Below are 16,417 nucleotides of genomic sequence, written 5' to 3'. Positions count from 1 at the left end.
GGGAGGAGACTGGGAAGGCTGGGGTGACCACCTTAGGGGCGGGTTTACCCTCTCCCGGAGAGGATGAGGAGCTGTCTCTTTCCTACAAAGAGAGATGCCCAGGGAGTTTTTTTTACCCCCCTTCCATGTTTAGGAGAACATTATGCCAGAAAGTGACAAGAAATAAAGGCAGGAAGAAGAAAACGAGGCCTAAACGTCTTCTCTCCGCACCCGAAACAAGATGCAGCTAGAAGAGAGAGAGAGATGGCAGCTCCCGGGACCTCTCCGACACAAGCCCCAGCAGTCACAAGCCTCCTCCTTCACCCCGGTGGCCTGAACCCGCTGCCAGGGAGGAGGGCGCCCCCTCCCTAACTCCCACTCTCTCAAGGGGGTTTAACTGCCAGTTTCCCCTTCCACTACCCCAAAACCCGCCATAATGCCCCCACTGCTATGGACAGGCAGAATAAAGGACAAATCCGATTTCCACCAGCGACGTCCGGCCCCAGCAAAGGCGCCCCAGCCTCAGTGTGGACGCCCGGCTCCCGAGGGGCAGCGACCCCTTCCCCGGAGCCCTAAGTGCCCCCCACCGCAGACCCCACGACTTCCACGGACACGACAGGCACTGACCTGTGATGGTCACACACCAGACACCCGAACCCTCTGATCGGCTCGACCCCCGACGAGTCACTCCACACCTCGGCACTCCGACGACCCCCGACGACAGCCACTGCGGACCCGAATCGATTCCACACCCCCTCCCCAGGCAGCGGCGCGCAGTGTCTTCAGTGGGAACCCGGGAGTCGGGCGCTGAGGGCCGCGGCAGGAGTGCTGGGGAGGCGGCGAGGCTGTCCCGACTGTCTATGCCCCGTCTGCTGCCGCTCCCGAACTCAGGCTCGATCTCCGACTCGGCCCCCTGCGCCCGCTCAGTGTCACTGCTTCTCGCTCTGGGAAAATGGCGGCGACGGCGGCGGCGGCGGCGGCGGCGGCGGCAGCGGCGGCGGCGTCGGCGGCGGCAAGCGCACGGGGCCCGCCCGCCCCGCTCCGCAGGGGCAGGGGGGAGGGGACGAAGCTGCCCGCCGCCATCTTGTTTATGGGCTGCCTCCAGGCGCGGCTTCTCCGCCGGGCCGTGGGGACGTCACGCGGGGGGCCGCGAGCAGGCCAGACGCTCGGTCTTTTTCAGCACCGGTGCATCCCGCCATTCGCCGACGGTGGTCGCGGTCTCGCTAGCTGGCGGGCTTGGCTCTCGCCCAGTTGTCCCTGAGTAGCCCTCAAGTCTGGATGTCGGTGAGCCTGAGGATGCCACTAGGAGGTAGAAGGATGACAGCAGGGACGGGGACGAGCCCCCTCCCATCACTCCCTAGAGCGCTGCCCTGGCTCCCACCCCCGAGCGGCCCTGGTCCCGGGCGCCCCCTCCCCCTCCCCGGTCTGGCCTGCCAGCGCCGGGCGAACCGGCTCGGGCTGTCACTCGACGCCTACTAGCGGCCGGGGAGGCTCCAGTGCGCAGGCTCCGGGCACCGGATAAAAGCGGAGCTGGCGAGTCCGGCGCGGTCACGATGGAGGAGCAAGAAACGGAAGAGGTCGGGGGGAGAAGCCGCAGACAAAAAAATGCCAGCCTCGTCAGCGCCGCCTCCCTGCCACCGTGTAAGGGGTAAAAGCTGCCGTGGCCGCCGCCGGTGCAGTCGCCGCCGCTGCCTCCTATACTTCCCCGCCGCGGGACAGTGTGCTGGGAGGGAGCGGGAGTTCGTTTGTGTGGCTGTGATTAAACGAGGGGGAGGGCAGAACTAGTTTCTCGAAGCGGAAAGGGGAGACCAAGGACTGAAACGGGCTTCCCCACTAAAAAAAAGAAAAGAAAAGAAATCACACAGCGATTACGGATCTTGCTTTAGGGGGCCTTTTCCCCCGAAATGGCGGTTTCCGTCTTCTTGGCCCCCAGCACGACCTTGGGTGCTCTGTTAGAAGAGTGGGGAGAGGCCGAGCGGTGTCGTCAGCCAATCGGCGCCTGGTGAGCTCGGCCGGGCGCGTCGGGATTGGCTGGCGATGACCTCATGCTGCAGCAGCGGGTGGGGCCAGAGTCGTCGGGGGAGTCTGTAGCAAAGGCAGAGAGGGAGAAGTGATGACGGCGATCCTTGTCGTCGCGGCCTCTTTGGAACCCAAGCGGCGGCGAAGGAAGGCGCAAGGCTCTTCCCTGGTCATTTGCTCCTCTCCCTGCGCGAGGTGAGGGCCCCGGCTCGGCCTCTGCGAGACTTTGGGGGCGCTAGCGCGGCCGTGGAGGCGCGATTTCTCCTATGACTTTTGTAACTGCGTCAGGGCAAGATGGCGCTGGGTCTCCTTGGGGCGCGGGGGGAGAGGCACGTCCACCGCCGCCGCAACGCATGTGACCGGCTGCATTCCTGTGGGGTTTGGCTGCGACCCAGGCTGGGGCGGGGGAGGGGACGGTGGTGTGGTCGGCGTTGGCTGCCTGAAGAGGAAGAGATGACTGTTTGAAAGCGCTTCCCCTCCCCCACGCAGCAGGACAGCTGCACCTCCCGGGGGAAAGCCCCCGAGGGACACTCCTTTCGGGGTGTGCCAGCTGTTCGTGGAGGAGAAGGTTTGACGCCCTATTTTCTCATCTGCCTTTCTCCTTGCTAAATGTACTTACATTATGTAAGGCGGCAGTTCCATCCTGCGTTCCAGCTAGGAAGCCCTGAGGGTCACTGGGCTGGGTAACAAGGACAGGCTAGAAGACTTGATTATTTCAGGCAAAACACAAAAGTTCTCAGATCTGAATATTAACAATACAGTGTACCCACAGTTTGGAAGCAAGTGAATAACACCCAGGAACACTTTAAGTTTAGTAGAACAGGCAAGCAGTTAAGGACTGTATCTCAGTCTGAATTAAGGGCCCTCTCAAACTTTCTTTTCCTTATATACTTTGTATCCATTACCCTCCCTGCCTGGACATCCCCTGAGATTATGGACTCTCTTACTGGTGAGGGTTGCCTTGTCAAATATAGGTATCCTTGGTGATAGAGAATACAGCTGCTGGTATTTTGTTCTGTATGAAACTAAAAGGTCGTTTTTCAATACTCGACGTTGCATTTATGTCGTCCTTTTTTAAAAAATAAAAGATGGAATTACAATTGCTTCTGGTAAATATTATTCGTTAAATTCTTGAACCTGCGCCTTTAAAGCACATTTTGTAATAGCATAAGATGTATTTTAGTGGGATTGAGGGAATGAGGGTGAAATTGGGTTTTGGTTTCCAATATCCTGGACTGGATTGGAACTCGTGCCTACCCACTCCCTATTTCTAGGATTACAGGCTCTAAATACCTGGGTACTTTTTTTTTTTTTTTTTTTTGAAAAAACAGTGTTGGTGCTAAGAGAAAATGAATGCTTACTGGTCCTAGTAACAGCTTTAACCTGAGCCATGGTTATGTTATTTATTTTTAGTTGTAGGGCCTTTTTATAGTTGGAAAATAAGATTTGGTTTGTAGCGTTGTTTTGTGGATTTTTTTTTTTGTTAAGTAACAATGGGAGTGAACTAAAGCAGTATTTTAAATGTAAATAGTTACGTATTACAAAGTTCAATAAATACAAAGCTTTTCCCCTTATCTATTTAAAATGGATATTTTGTGTAATAATTTAACAGCCTTTTGTTTTCTGTGTGTGAATCCCATTGCTCCTTTACGTCATTTTTCTTAGGAAAAAATTAAATATGAAGACAGACTATAATTTTCAAAGGGTTCTCAAATTTTCTTCTTAATAAGGAAGAGAAGCCATTTTCTAGGCTAGTGGAAACGAATCCTTTGTGCTGGTTGCTCCTATTCTTTCCTGTTGTTGACTCCGTAAAGTTCATAAACTCTTTAATTTTTCTAAAATGGCATTTTCACTCTTGGGTGAAATACACTCGTGGTTGCACAAGCTTAATCCTAGTTTTGGGGAGGCAGGGGGGAGTAAGAGAGTCCTGAGATTGGAGGCCATCGTTTCCTACGCATCGTGTTGGAGGGTCAACCTCCATTGCATGAGACCCTGTCAACACCTTGTAATTACTTTTCATTTGTATAAATTCTTTAATTTGTGACTATTCTTTTTTATTCATTTCTGTTGTAGTTCTAGTTTTAGAGTTGTAGCGATTCATTGTTAAAGCTTCAGGTACTGGAGACTTTCTAAATTGATAAAAATCCCAAGCTTGTTTCTTGAATTGTAAGAATTTTCTTTTCTAGTAATCTCAAAGAAATTGCCAAATTATACCCAACCTTTATTTTTATTTAAATGATTGTCTCTTGCTTACTTGTAATCTTAACTGGGGTGACACATAACAAATTTGCTGCTGTACTAAAACACCATGTCAAAATATACCTGTGCATTTGTTCCACTGTCTGGAATAAACATTCCCACTTCCAGATAACACAGCTTTTTTTTTTATTTTTTAACGTCTCTACTTCCAAATGCTTAGGGCTTTTGTTCATATTAGTGACCAAGCCCACTAACAGATAGTTGATAAGCGTTTGAGTAAACATACTGGCTTTCAAACTTTTCAAAAAACTGTTTTGACCAGAGTTTAGATGAGAGGAAAAGATAGTGTGAGGGCAGGGCTGAGAGCAGCTGATAGGACAGAGATAATTCTGCAAAAAGCAGAGAAGAAAAATTATTGTGGGGTGGTCTTTTTTGTGTGTCTGTGTGTGTTTGTCTTCTGGTTGTTTTGTTTTTTTCGAGACAGGGTTTCTCTGTGTAGCCCTGGCTGTCCTGGAACTCACTTTGTAGACCAGGCTGGCCTGTTAGAGATCCATCTGCCTGCCTCTGCCCTACCAGTGCTGGGATTAATGGCGTGTGCCACCACCCACCACCTGGCTTTTTGGGGTGTTCTTATTAAATGTGTTTCCCCTATAGACTTAGCGGAAAATATAAAAACAAAAACATGGATGGACTTAGAACCTTTTGATGTATTTGCAAGTTTATCAAGGTGTTGTTTACTCAGATGTTAGATTCAATTTGCAGCGGCCTTGTTTAATTCTGTTGCTGAAATTATGTCACTGACGGCTTCTAGTAGCTGTGGGTTTTAGTGAACAGATTTGTGGTCCAGTAAGAGGGCTTATTAACATGATAGGTAATGAGAAAGAAACTCAGAACTCATTCAGTCAAGTCTGAATGTTGGTGTTCATTGTCTGCTCTTAGAACATTGTGGGTATGTCATCTAACATATTTCCCAAAATAAGTGAGACATTCAGAGTGAGAAGGCCTTCCACTTTAACTTAGAACTGGTCTTTATTTGAAATTCCCCTATATGTTTTATCCATGCCCCTGACATTTAGTGTCCTCTTGAGAATACAAAACTATATAAAAAAAATCATACTGAAAATGGTTGTAACTGAAATCATTTGAGAGACAAATAAAATGTTAGGGTTTGGCTGGGCAGTGGTGGCTCATGCCTTTAATCCCAGCACTTGGAAGGCAGAGGCAGATGGATCTCTGTGAGTTTGAGGCCAGCCTGGTCTACAGAGCTAGTTCCCAGACAGGCTCCATAGCTACAGAGAAACCCCATCTCAAAAAACCAAAAATAAGTAAATAAAGGATGTTATGGTTTGTTGGGCCTGTAATGACAGTGCTTAGGAGGTGGAGTAATGGGAGTCACAAGTTCAAGGCCAGTTTGAGCTACTTGAGACTGTTAAAAAGTTTACAGTTAAATATGCACATGGTCTGTTGAGTTTGTCTTTAGAATTTGATATCACCTGCCTGTTCCTGAATAATATCTTTTTTTTTTGAATAGTAAAAATACCCAACTCCATGTTTGCAGATAGGGCTCTGAAGATTCTAAATATTTACTGAGTTGTAGATAACTTGAATCTAGTTGTTTGTTTTGTAATGAAATTGTAACCCAGCAGAGAAGTGGCAGGAGGAGGATCGAGAGGTTCAAGGCTAGACTGGGCTACAAGACCTATAGTTCTCTGAAATTTTTAGGTGAGCTAGTGTCGTATTTATTATTCTGACTCTAAATTAAATGTGTTAACCATATATGTAGTTACAAAGAGGGAGGGGAACCAGGCAGTGGTGGCACACTCCTTTAATCCCAGCAGAGGCAGATCTCTTGAGTTTGAGGCCAGCCTGGTCTAAAAAGTGAGTTCCAGGACAGCCTGTCCACGGAAACCTGTCTCAAAAAAAAAAAAAAAAAAGACGGGGATTCTTTGGATATCCAGTATAAAATTGTAAACTTTGAGTTCTGAAATAGCAGCTAGTGAGGAAGAACACTTGTTGGAGAAGTGAACAGTACTTCAAATAAAATTTCTAGTGTGCTAAGTTTGTGAATATTTGTCCTATTAGAGATATGATTAGGTTGTTTCTGATTTTTTTGTTTTGTTTTTGGTTTTTTTTCTAGACAGGGTTTCTCTGTAGCTTTGGAGCCTGTCCTGCAACTAGTGCTTGTAGACCAGGCTGGCCTTGAACTCACAAAGAGTTTTGCCTCTGCCTCCCTAATGCTGGGACTAAAGGCGTGCGCCACCACCGCCTGGCAGTTTCTGATTTTGTATTTCTTGGAATTTTCCTTGCATCATGTTGCATAAGTGTTACAAATTATGCAGTTTCTGTATTATAAAAATTTTTGATCTTTTTTTTTACTCAAAACATAGTTTCCTTCATGTATGTTTGTGTGTTTGTGCACACAGAGGAGCCATAAATATGTGCAGAGGTCCACAGCATCTACTTGTTTAATTTTTGAGACAGCTTCTTACTCCCTTAGAACAGTTGGGCTGGACTGGCTGGCCTCCAAGCCCCAAGGATTTTCCTGTCTCTGTCCAACACCCCCATATACTCTGGTTCTGAGGATCAAATTCAGGTACTTTTAGAGTTGGCAATACCTTACCAACTTCTATCTCTATCACCAATAACTGTTATGTATAGCAGTTTTTATATAATAAACTGAGTTGAATATAACCTATAGTAAATGTTGTTTTGTACAAGTTAACCCAAATTGTTTAATGATTATAGGAATTCCTAGAGATTGTGATTTTAATACTCGTCGTTCTTGAGATTTTATTTTAAGTTGTCTTTCCCAAGTATATCAGTATTAGTGTCAAAACTATCTTCTGGTTTTCTTCCTCTTTATTGTTTCTCTATTCCTGAGGAAAATGGCCATTGTGGCCCTGATTTCAGCCATCAGATAACCAGATTCCTGTCTTTACATCTTAGGTTGATTAAAAGCTAAGTAATTAGAACTTCGAACTTTCCTATCTAAATGTTTGTCATTTCCTTCCATTCTTTGTTTTGTCTGTTGAAATTTAGCTCAGTTTTTGTGCCATTTGCATTTCCTAATTTGTTATGTTGCTAACAACAGCAAAATTAAAGGAATGGTCACTGGTTAATGAGTCTTTTAATTTGAAGAAAGAATGTGTAATGAGACTTTGAGGTTGTTTGTTTTTTTTCTAGGTGGGTCACCCAGGTTATTGATGGTGGTTTAGTGAGTAGTCTTAATTCTTTAGTTTTACAGGCCAGAATTTAGCAACTAATGTCAGAGACAAACCTCTCCATTTACATTTAAAACGTTTTCTTTATAAACCATTTATAACCCTCTATCACACATCCTCTTACATATAATGCCAAATGTCAAACTCCTGCTGTATTTCTGACAAGCTTTACTGTTGTTGAATCAAGAAAAATAAACTGTTTTTCAAGGTTAGCATTATCTTTGTTAAATTTTCTCATGAAAAGACTGGGCTTAGGTGACAGCTCACTCCAGAGAAAAACATGAAACATCAAATTAGTTTGTTGGATTGTTTTTGTTTTTCATTCTGTAACTGAAATTAGAAAAGGCCATCAAAAATAACTAATCTCTGATTTATATAATAACAGTAACATGGTAGGTGTCTAGGTATCTGATCACACCTATCTAGTAGGTGGTCTGTTAATGTTACTTTGTTCCTGTGCACCCACTTTGGCTGTTGGAAGAGCAAATGAAGTAAAAAGAATTAAAGATACCTTAAATCCTTTTTCTTTTGCTCTGCTGAGGCTCAACTCAAAGGTCATCTTACGTGCAAGTGCTCTACCACCAAACTACATCTTTTTGCTGTGTGATATTTTGGTTGTATTCTGACAAAGTTTGGTTTGAATTAGAGGGCAGAGCTAACCACTAACTGACCAGAATTAACCATAGTAGATTTGGAATACTGAGGAAGAGGTAAGGCAGGGCTCAGAGAGGATCTCTCCCCTTTTGGAGGGATGAAAGAGGTAGGAGGTCACTGTATACAGAAGGAGGCTTCTGTATAACTTCTCCGATCATTCAGGTTTTTACCCCAATATCTTGATTCCTCATTTTTTTATTGGTAATGAATAATTAATTAAATGCTTCATACTTTAGGGGTTTCAATAGTGAAAAGACAGAAACTGACTTCTTTTGCATAGTTTCTAGTAGGAAAATGGCTGACTAGAATCTCAGTCAGGTAATGAGTAAAAAGCCAGGCTTGGACGTCAGAAAAACAAACGTGCTGTTCTAATCCACCTAGAAAACAGGGCAGCCTGTAAAATTTATAGTGTTCTGGGTTATAGATTTTATTCATTGCTATTCTCCACCCCACCCCCAGGACTGGGAGGAATTAAGGTTAGGAATAGTGAGAAGTACTGATTTCCTACTGCCTTTTTCTTGAGAGGTATATGTAAAGAGGGATTCTAAATAAACATGAGCCTAGATTGGTGGTGGTGGGTGGGTATATTCCTACCTCCGTGGAGGATGGAGTTACAGGCCAGTCTGAGCTCCATATACATGAGTTCTGGCATTTTAAATTCCATCCTGAGAATCTGTGTAACAAGTATATATATTTAGCAAAAGCCAGAACTTAACCATAAACTTTGCTTCTTTATCAGAAAATGTCTATCAACTGATTTTCTTACTGATCTTATTATTCATCCTATTCTCTTACTGAAGGGTGTTGGGCAAGATAGCTCAGAGGTAAAGGTTCTTGTCTTATGACCTGAGTGCTGGGATCAAAAGGCGTGTACCACACCTGGGAAGAGAGATAACAGCAGCTGATGTTTTAGAGCTCAATAATTATCATCATACCAGCAGGCTTACTAAATTTGAGGCTCTGGAACTTTCAGCTAAAGGTGCAGGCCAAATAGGAGTTTTGGTTGAGTGGAGGTCTCCTGTAGGCAGGGTAGGTGCTAGGATCATAGCACTCCATTGTCATGTTCCGCCCTCTTTCCTCCATCCCTCATCTGTATCTTCATCTTCTTTTCCTTGTTCATTTTTAGATAGTTTTGACATTGTGAGGGTATACTTTGATTGTAAACCTTGCAGCTTTTCTGGAGGAACTGATCTTGTTTATTTTGATAATTGGTAGTTATCATGGAAAGTATTGTGGATTAGAGAATTTTTGAGCTGCTTGAGTGGAAAGTGCTTATATAACTAATGGGTACTTTATTAATCATAATACACAGTATTTGTCAAGTTACATAATTGTCTTATTCATTAGTAGTAATTAGTACCTTGGTAGCGTCTTGACAAGTTAGATTTGTTCCTACTGAATCAAGGGCCCTTTGACTTCATACTCTAGGTCTTGTTTTTCATAGGAGCCTTTCTACTACATGTAGGAATACATGGTTAAGTCTTCTCATTCATAGGCTCTGTATATAAACACTATGTTCAAGATTGCTTTTATTGTTGATAAAACACTAACCAGAACAACTGAATGGTGGAAAGGGTTTATTTCAGCTTACAATTAGCAATCATAATCTATCATTGAGGGAAGTCAGGATAGGAACTTTAAGTAGAATTAAGGAAGGAACCATGAAGCTTGCTGGTTCTCTCAGGCCCGTGCTTAACCTTCTTATACCACCTGTCCAAGGAATGGTACTGGGCTATCCTATAGGGATTAAGAAAATGAGACTCTCTTTTGGGGTGTCTCCAGGCTGTGTTGTGTCAATCTGATAGTTAAAGGTAAATAGGACACACTACTTCAATAAACAGATCAGTAGAATTAAGAGTTTCGTTAAAATGCTATGTAGGGGCTAAGGAGGTGGCTCAGTGGGTAAAGAGCTTGCTGTATGATCATGGGAGCCTGAGATCAGAGCCAAGTGCCCACCTGAAAAGCTACACCTGGCAGTGTAGACGGTAGGAACAGGAGAATCGGGCTCACTAGTCAGCCAGTCATTGAACTCCAGGCTCAGTGAGCCCTTATCTCAACAAATAAGGGAGAGAGTGAGAGAGGTAGACACCTGTCAACCTCTGGCCTCTAAAGGAGCATGGCACACCACACAAGGTGTAAAGACCAGTACAAAGATATTCTTCCATTTCTTTCTGGTGGAGTACTGCTATATTTGACTTTTCCAACTTAAGAAGGGTGGAGAAATGGTTGTAACCATTTCTTTTATAATTCATGTTAGCTATGTAGAATAGGAATAAGAAAACTACAGGCCGGGCTGTGGTGGCGCACGCCTTTAATCCCAGCACTCGGGAGGCAGAGGTAGGTGGATCTCTTTGAGTTCGAGGCCAGCCTGGTCTACAAGAGCTAGTTCCAGGACAGGCTCCAAAGCTACAGAGAAACCCTATCTCGAAAAAAAAAAAAAGAAAAGAAAACTACAGTAAGCACAGACTAGGATTGAATATTTTTATGGATTGTTAAAAGCAGAAGTTAAGGGATAGAAGGAATGTATATCAAAGATCCATTAGTATAAAGAAATGAGGGGTAACTTTCTCTGGGATACAGAATACAAATGTTCAGAACTGGTTAATGGGTAGGTGATAATTTATGTTCTGGCCATTAGATGGAATAATATGCAGTCGTTAAGTTTATTGCTCCTCTGTATGAGACTGGAGATTTCAGTTCTAGCACCACAAAAAAAAAAAAAAGGAGATTTTATCATCATGATTGGTGGTAGTCCCACTTGTGATAATCCCAGCACCTGAGAGGTTGCAAGAAGAAAAGTCAGGAGTTCAAGGCCAACTTGGGGTATGTGAGACTCTGTCTCTAAAACACCCAAACAATAAGCTTAAACTGTATTATCAATAAAAGATACACTGTCACAGCAACTAGAAAATACAAGTATGCTAGCTTTAGTACCTCTCTAGCAGGGTCCCTGTAACCTCATTCCTAGATAGTTGGTAGTACAACAACATTCTCCAGGGTGTTACCAATATCCTTCCTTATTTTTAAGAAAATGGAAGCTAAAATAGGCTTGGTAAATTAGGTAACTGACATTTATGTAAAAACAATTTGGTGTCTCACTGAGATTTGACCTTTAAAAACAAGACTACAGAGTTAAAGTTTAATGCAATGGGATTACTAATTACTATGAATACTCTTACTTAACAGGCTACTACTAAAGTTAAATCGGACATAACAAACACAATAAAGATTTTCCTATAGGATGGTATTAGCCTCATAAATGGCTTTACTTTTCTGAGGCCTTTTATAAAGTAATTATCAAAGCTACGTTAGATTTAAAAATTGGCCATAAGTGCATTCCCTACGTGCATCTTCCCTCCTTGGACAGCCTTTGACAGTGATTTTAAAATTTAAAAGTAGTGACTATGTCAGCCAGACCTGGTAACACACCGTATTAATCCCAGCACTCTAAAGGCAGGGGCAGGTGGATCTCTTAAATTTAAAGCCCTCAAGGTCTACATAGTGAGTTCTGGGTTGACCAGGACTAACCCAGTAAGACCCTGTCTCAGGAAAGTGTGGGACAAAGGTTTTATGTTTGATCATGGTCCTCAGAAATCAGAGCAATGTGTGTTTACTTATTGCTTCACAGGCGAGACTGATGCTTATGTTTAATTTGTAAAAATAGTACTGGAGGGTTGGCTTAATGGTAAAAAGGCACTTACTCCTTCAGAGACCTGCACAGTCCACTCCTACACACACAGTCTCACACGGTTGCTTCCACAGATGGGAAGGAGGAAAGGTTGATTAAAAAGCCTTAGGCAGAATATTTTAGCAGTTGAGGGCAGTATACAAATTTAGCAAGTGTATTTTTATATGTACTCAGAAGAAGCAAATATCTGTTCTACCATGTGGTTACAGGCCTAATAGGTGTCACAGTGGGACACTGCCATATGTGAATATCAGTTTTATATTTGGGGACCATCTCACTGGATTTAGCCAGCTAATTTTATTGAAGGTACATAATCTTGTTTTTATTCCCATCCTCCTTTATCCTGAAAAGCCTTTCCTCCTGACTTTAGTGTGTTAACTCAACGTAGGCCCCAAGTTAGAATTATTGAAAGTAGTACATTTTAAACCAGGGTAGTGGCACACACCTTTAATCCCAGCATTTGGGAGGCAGAGGAATCTGATCTACACAGTGAGTTCCTAAATGGCCTGAGCTGCACTGAAACTCTGTCTCCAAACCCCCCCACACACCAATTTTTTTTTATTTTAATGATGAATAAGTGGTGAACTTAAATTTATTTTTTAGATTTGGAGTATATTGTGATACAGATTTTCCTATGAGAAGACCACAGATACAGGTAGTGCAGTGCATGGTATAAACTAATGAAGAGGAGCATCTTTGCAGTCACTGACCTCTAGGGGCCCTCTTCTCTGCCTTTGAAAAAGAATGAATGCTTTAAACTCATTAATTATTAGTAAAGGTCAGAGACTGCCTGCCACTCGTAAAGATTATTTAGGGAGGGGATTCATCCCGCCAAATGAATTAGATTAAAAGAAAGTGCCTTTTCTACATAGTTCAATTCAGTGTTAACTGAAATGGTTAGTTGTTGGGATTTGGTTGTAGCTTTTTGGTAAGAGCACTAGCTTAGTATGCTTCAGGTCATGGGTTTGATTCCTGACTTTTTGTTTTGTTTGGGGGGAAAAAGCTATCACTGTGTAGTCCCTGGCTGCCTCAATCAGAGATCACATGCCTTTGAGTACTAGGTTTAAATGTATTCTCCATCATGCCTGGCGTGGGTTTAAAGAGGACTGAGGGAGGGAGTAGGTGCTGAGGTGTAGCTAAAGCACTGGCTTCTATCACCAGCACCGGAAAAAGAAGTTAACCATATGTAGGGTAGGGTAGTACTCTCTGAACCCAGCTGTAACTGAAAAGTCGTCCTAATAGGAAATTAGGCATGTGGCAGTCTCGGCACTCAAGAAGGGGGAGTTGGCGGCTTAGCTTTTACAGAGTGTGCCTTTTAATAAGCTTGGTTCCACAGTCCACAGAAAATATGTTTGTATGACCTCAGTGTGGGCTGCTCTGCACAGATAGTCTCAGTAGTTAACTCAGACTGGCCACCAACTCACTACTGCCCCAGAGCTTACCACAGCATACAGCACTGCGGCATTTCATAGCTGGAAATTCATCTTTATTGATGCTTCTGAAATGTGGATGCCTGCTCAGGATGCTGCTGGTGTGCATGAATAGTGAGTGCACTCCTCTTAAATTCTAGCAGAACACTCCTGCAGTGTGTTGAGATTCTAAGAGAAGGCTAATCAAAAATGAAGCTTAGACAGAATGTTGTTCTACACCCTATATGGGTCAAAAGTAATTGTATTTTTTAAGGTGAGGCGTGATAGGTGTAACCCAGGCTGGCCTCTAAATCACTTTATAGTCAAGGATGGCTTTGAACTTCTGATCCTAATAGTGGCTTCTCCAGTGCTGAGATATGGGGCATGTACTACCATACGCAACCGCTAATCTAGCTTTAATGTTATTTTAGTTTTCACCTGGACTGACCCCTTCCCTCAACTGACATATTAGAAACTAGTCCAGCTAAAGTGGCTGTAGAGAAAAAAGGTGCTGGGCGGGATTTTTCTTCAGTAAAAAATCCTCTTGAATCCGGTTTGACCGACAAGTGAGAAGTTCTGTAGCTTAGATTTTTTTTTTTCAATACTCTTTGTGGCAAATAACGCTTTTACGTACACTATAACGGGCGTATTCTAACCGTGAACAAACCCAAAGTCCCCTGTTGAGCCTGCCAGCCGCTTTACACCTAAGGAAAAACACCTCTTGGCTGAGCAGACTGGGCTTGTGCCACGGAGCAGGGCGTTCCCCCGCTCTGCGTCAGGAGGGTTGTCCTTCCGCCCCTGGAAGGGGCGTCACCGGGGAGCGGCTGGGGGGTGGGGCGGAGCCCGACCCCTGGCCGCATTTCCCGGGGACCCTCCCAGCTGCTTCTCCGAGCGGCGCTGGCGAGCTAACAAGGCCTGGAGCTTACCCCTTCTACCTTACAGGAAAGCATTGCGGTGCCAGTCCCGCCTTTCCCCGGTCTCCGCTGCTTTCTGCTCACATTTTGAGCTCCCTGCTGCCGCCGTCTTCCGGAAATGCTGATAGTCTATTAGTTGTCCTGTGTGCCCAGTGGAAATGACTGTTCTTTTATTTTTTTTTGTTTTGTTTTGAGGTCATTTAGCCCAACTCTCTGGAGCACTAGGCTTATAGACATACATCATATCTGGTTTGTTTCATGATGTTCAGTTTAGGGAAGCAGAAGTTGTTGCCGTGCTGTGGGTCTGGCCTGTTACTTGAATGCCCTCTTAACAATTTTTATACAGTTTGAAAAGGCAATTAATCCAAGACAGTCTTTTCTCACTTAAGTTAGATGTATTAAATGAGGTAATGCATGCAAAGCCATACAATGTATCAGACATTCGATAGTACTTGACAGAGTAAACCAGGGAGACTGGGGGACGTATGTAGAGCGTTTCTGTGTTTAACCACCTAAAGATGAGGAGGAAGAGGAAAGGCTACGGAGAAACAAGCTGTGGCCTCTGACCAGTAATACAACAGTGTGTATTTTGACAGGTCTTCGAAATGGCTGACCTATCCAAAGCAGTCTTTACTGATTTCTGTTTTCTAAGGATCCTTCTTTTTGCCTGACTTACTCCTGTTTCTCAGGTTTATACTGAGTGAATATACGGTAGGGTGATGGATAAGTCAAAGTTTGGTAGTCCCTTTCATGGTTCTACTTTACAGGAAAAAAACGAAGTATTAAAGATGAATTTAAAGTACATTGTAGGTTTTAGTTGATAGCAGGCTGCACTACCCTTTCCCCCGCCACACACACACACCCTTTTATTTTTATGGTGCTGCTTTATCATATAACTAGCTGGTTTCGCACCAGGTATGGCTTAGGGACAAAAGCAAGAGAGAAGTGTTTTTTTAGGTGCACTGATGATATAGCAGCTATCTGTACTTGTGATAACTTACAAGGCAATGGTGAAGATTTAAACAGTAGAAGAGATTATTGTATAGCACCAAAAATAAATGACCCAAAACTTGTGACTTATCCCTGATTCACTGAGGCTTAATATACTTAGGAACAATTTGAACATTTCCGTTTCAGGCTCTACAGAGGTCCAAACCCTGGTCCCTTCAGACACTATTCTCAATGGCCCATGAGATACTGAATGATGCAATCAACAACCACAATTCACACAGAAAAATTTCAGATCCCCACATCAATTAAACTGGAGGTTATTTGTACATTAGGACATTTTGTGGAAAAGTGTATACAAACTTTAAAAGTATAAATACAGTCTGATAGGGATTAAAAGCCCTTGTGTTTAAAGCTGTATTGTTGGGAAGGGAGGATGCCTTGGGGTATAGCTGTACATTTGCATATAATATAGAAGTTGATCTAATAAATTCTTAAGACATACTTTTCATGTAAGCTCTGTTAGCAGCTAAATTACAAAATAAAACTACAGGTCATGGAGAACTGTGGCTCAGCAGCACTGCTGGCAGCCCTGCGAGAAAAGACATTTAAGAATATTATGTGGAAAGACAGCTGTCATATATAGGCTAATGAAATATTTATAAGGTAATCCTATTTTTGCAAAATCCAGTTTATATATTTGTGTGCATGTATTATGGTGGAGACTCTTTATTTCTGATCTTTAAATGTTCTGTGCTGGTGCTGTCTTGTAACAATGAAAAATAATAAAATATATTTTATAAATCTGGTTACTTGCAAAAGATGAGTATTCTGTTTGTTGAGGGAAGAAAAGATGGAACTTTGATAAATCAAAAAATAAAAATATTCAGAAATCTGGAATTCTGGGTACATGTTTTCTCTAGATTTAATTAGGTATGAATGTCTGTTTGCTTGTTTAAAGTATGTACTACTTGTCTAAAATAAAATTTAAAAGTTGAAGTGTGTGTATATCTAATTCTTAGAATTTGTTCTCAGGGCTAGAATTGTAGCTCAGTAACAGAGTATGTGCTTTCCCCGGTGCTACACACTAAATAAAGAAACCATGGTGCGAACTTAATTGAATAATCTAAAGTTATTTTCATCCAAATCGCTTGTGCTTTCTCTTTGCCACTTAACATGCAGAGCAAAGAAAATGCCTAAGTGAAAGGCACCTTGAACAGCATCAGTATGAAGTAGAGACAAATTGTGAATTGCTCCAGCGTACAGCATGAGGCCTTGTTTTTTGTTTTTGTTTTCTAACTTTGTTGGAGGGATAAGAGCATCATACTCTTTTGGGGGAGGGCCTTTTTGGACTTGAATCTCTTTCTGATAATATTTCTTGTGCCA

At 43.2% G+C, this 16,417-nt stretch overlaps 1 protein-coding gene across 4 annotated transcripts in view; it reads right to left on the bottom strand.

Annotated features, from left to right (window-relative positions):
* Window positions 1-742, bottom strand: part of LOC121434635 (inactive histone-lysine N-methyltransferase 2E) — a 68,030-nt gene extending 67,288 nt beyond the window's left edge. For 3 of the 4 annotated variants that reach the window (XM_041633563.1, XM_041633565.1, XM_041633566.1), the window contains exon 1: window positions 607-739. The gene's annotated coding sequence lies outside the window, so the exon portion shown is untranslated. Of the gene's footprint in view, window positions 1-606 lie in introns of all 4 variants that reach the window. The other variant, XM_041633564.1, reaches the window with a different exon arrangement.
* Between the last annotated feature and the right edge of the window lie 15,675 nt (window positions 743-16,417).

The sequence above is a fragment of the Microtus oregoni genome, unplaced genomic scaffold (assembly GCF_018167655.1).
Source record: "Microtus oregoni isolate MIOR12 unplaced genomic scaffold, Mior012 000044F_ref0000062, whole genome shotgun sequence".
NCBI classification, from domain to species: Eukaryota; Metazoa; Chordata; class Mammalia; order Rodentia; family Cricetidae; genus Microtus; species Microtus oregoni.
This window is presented reverse-complemented; position numbering and strand designations above follow the sequence as displayed.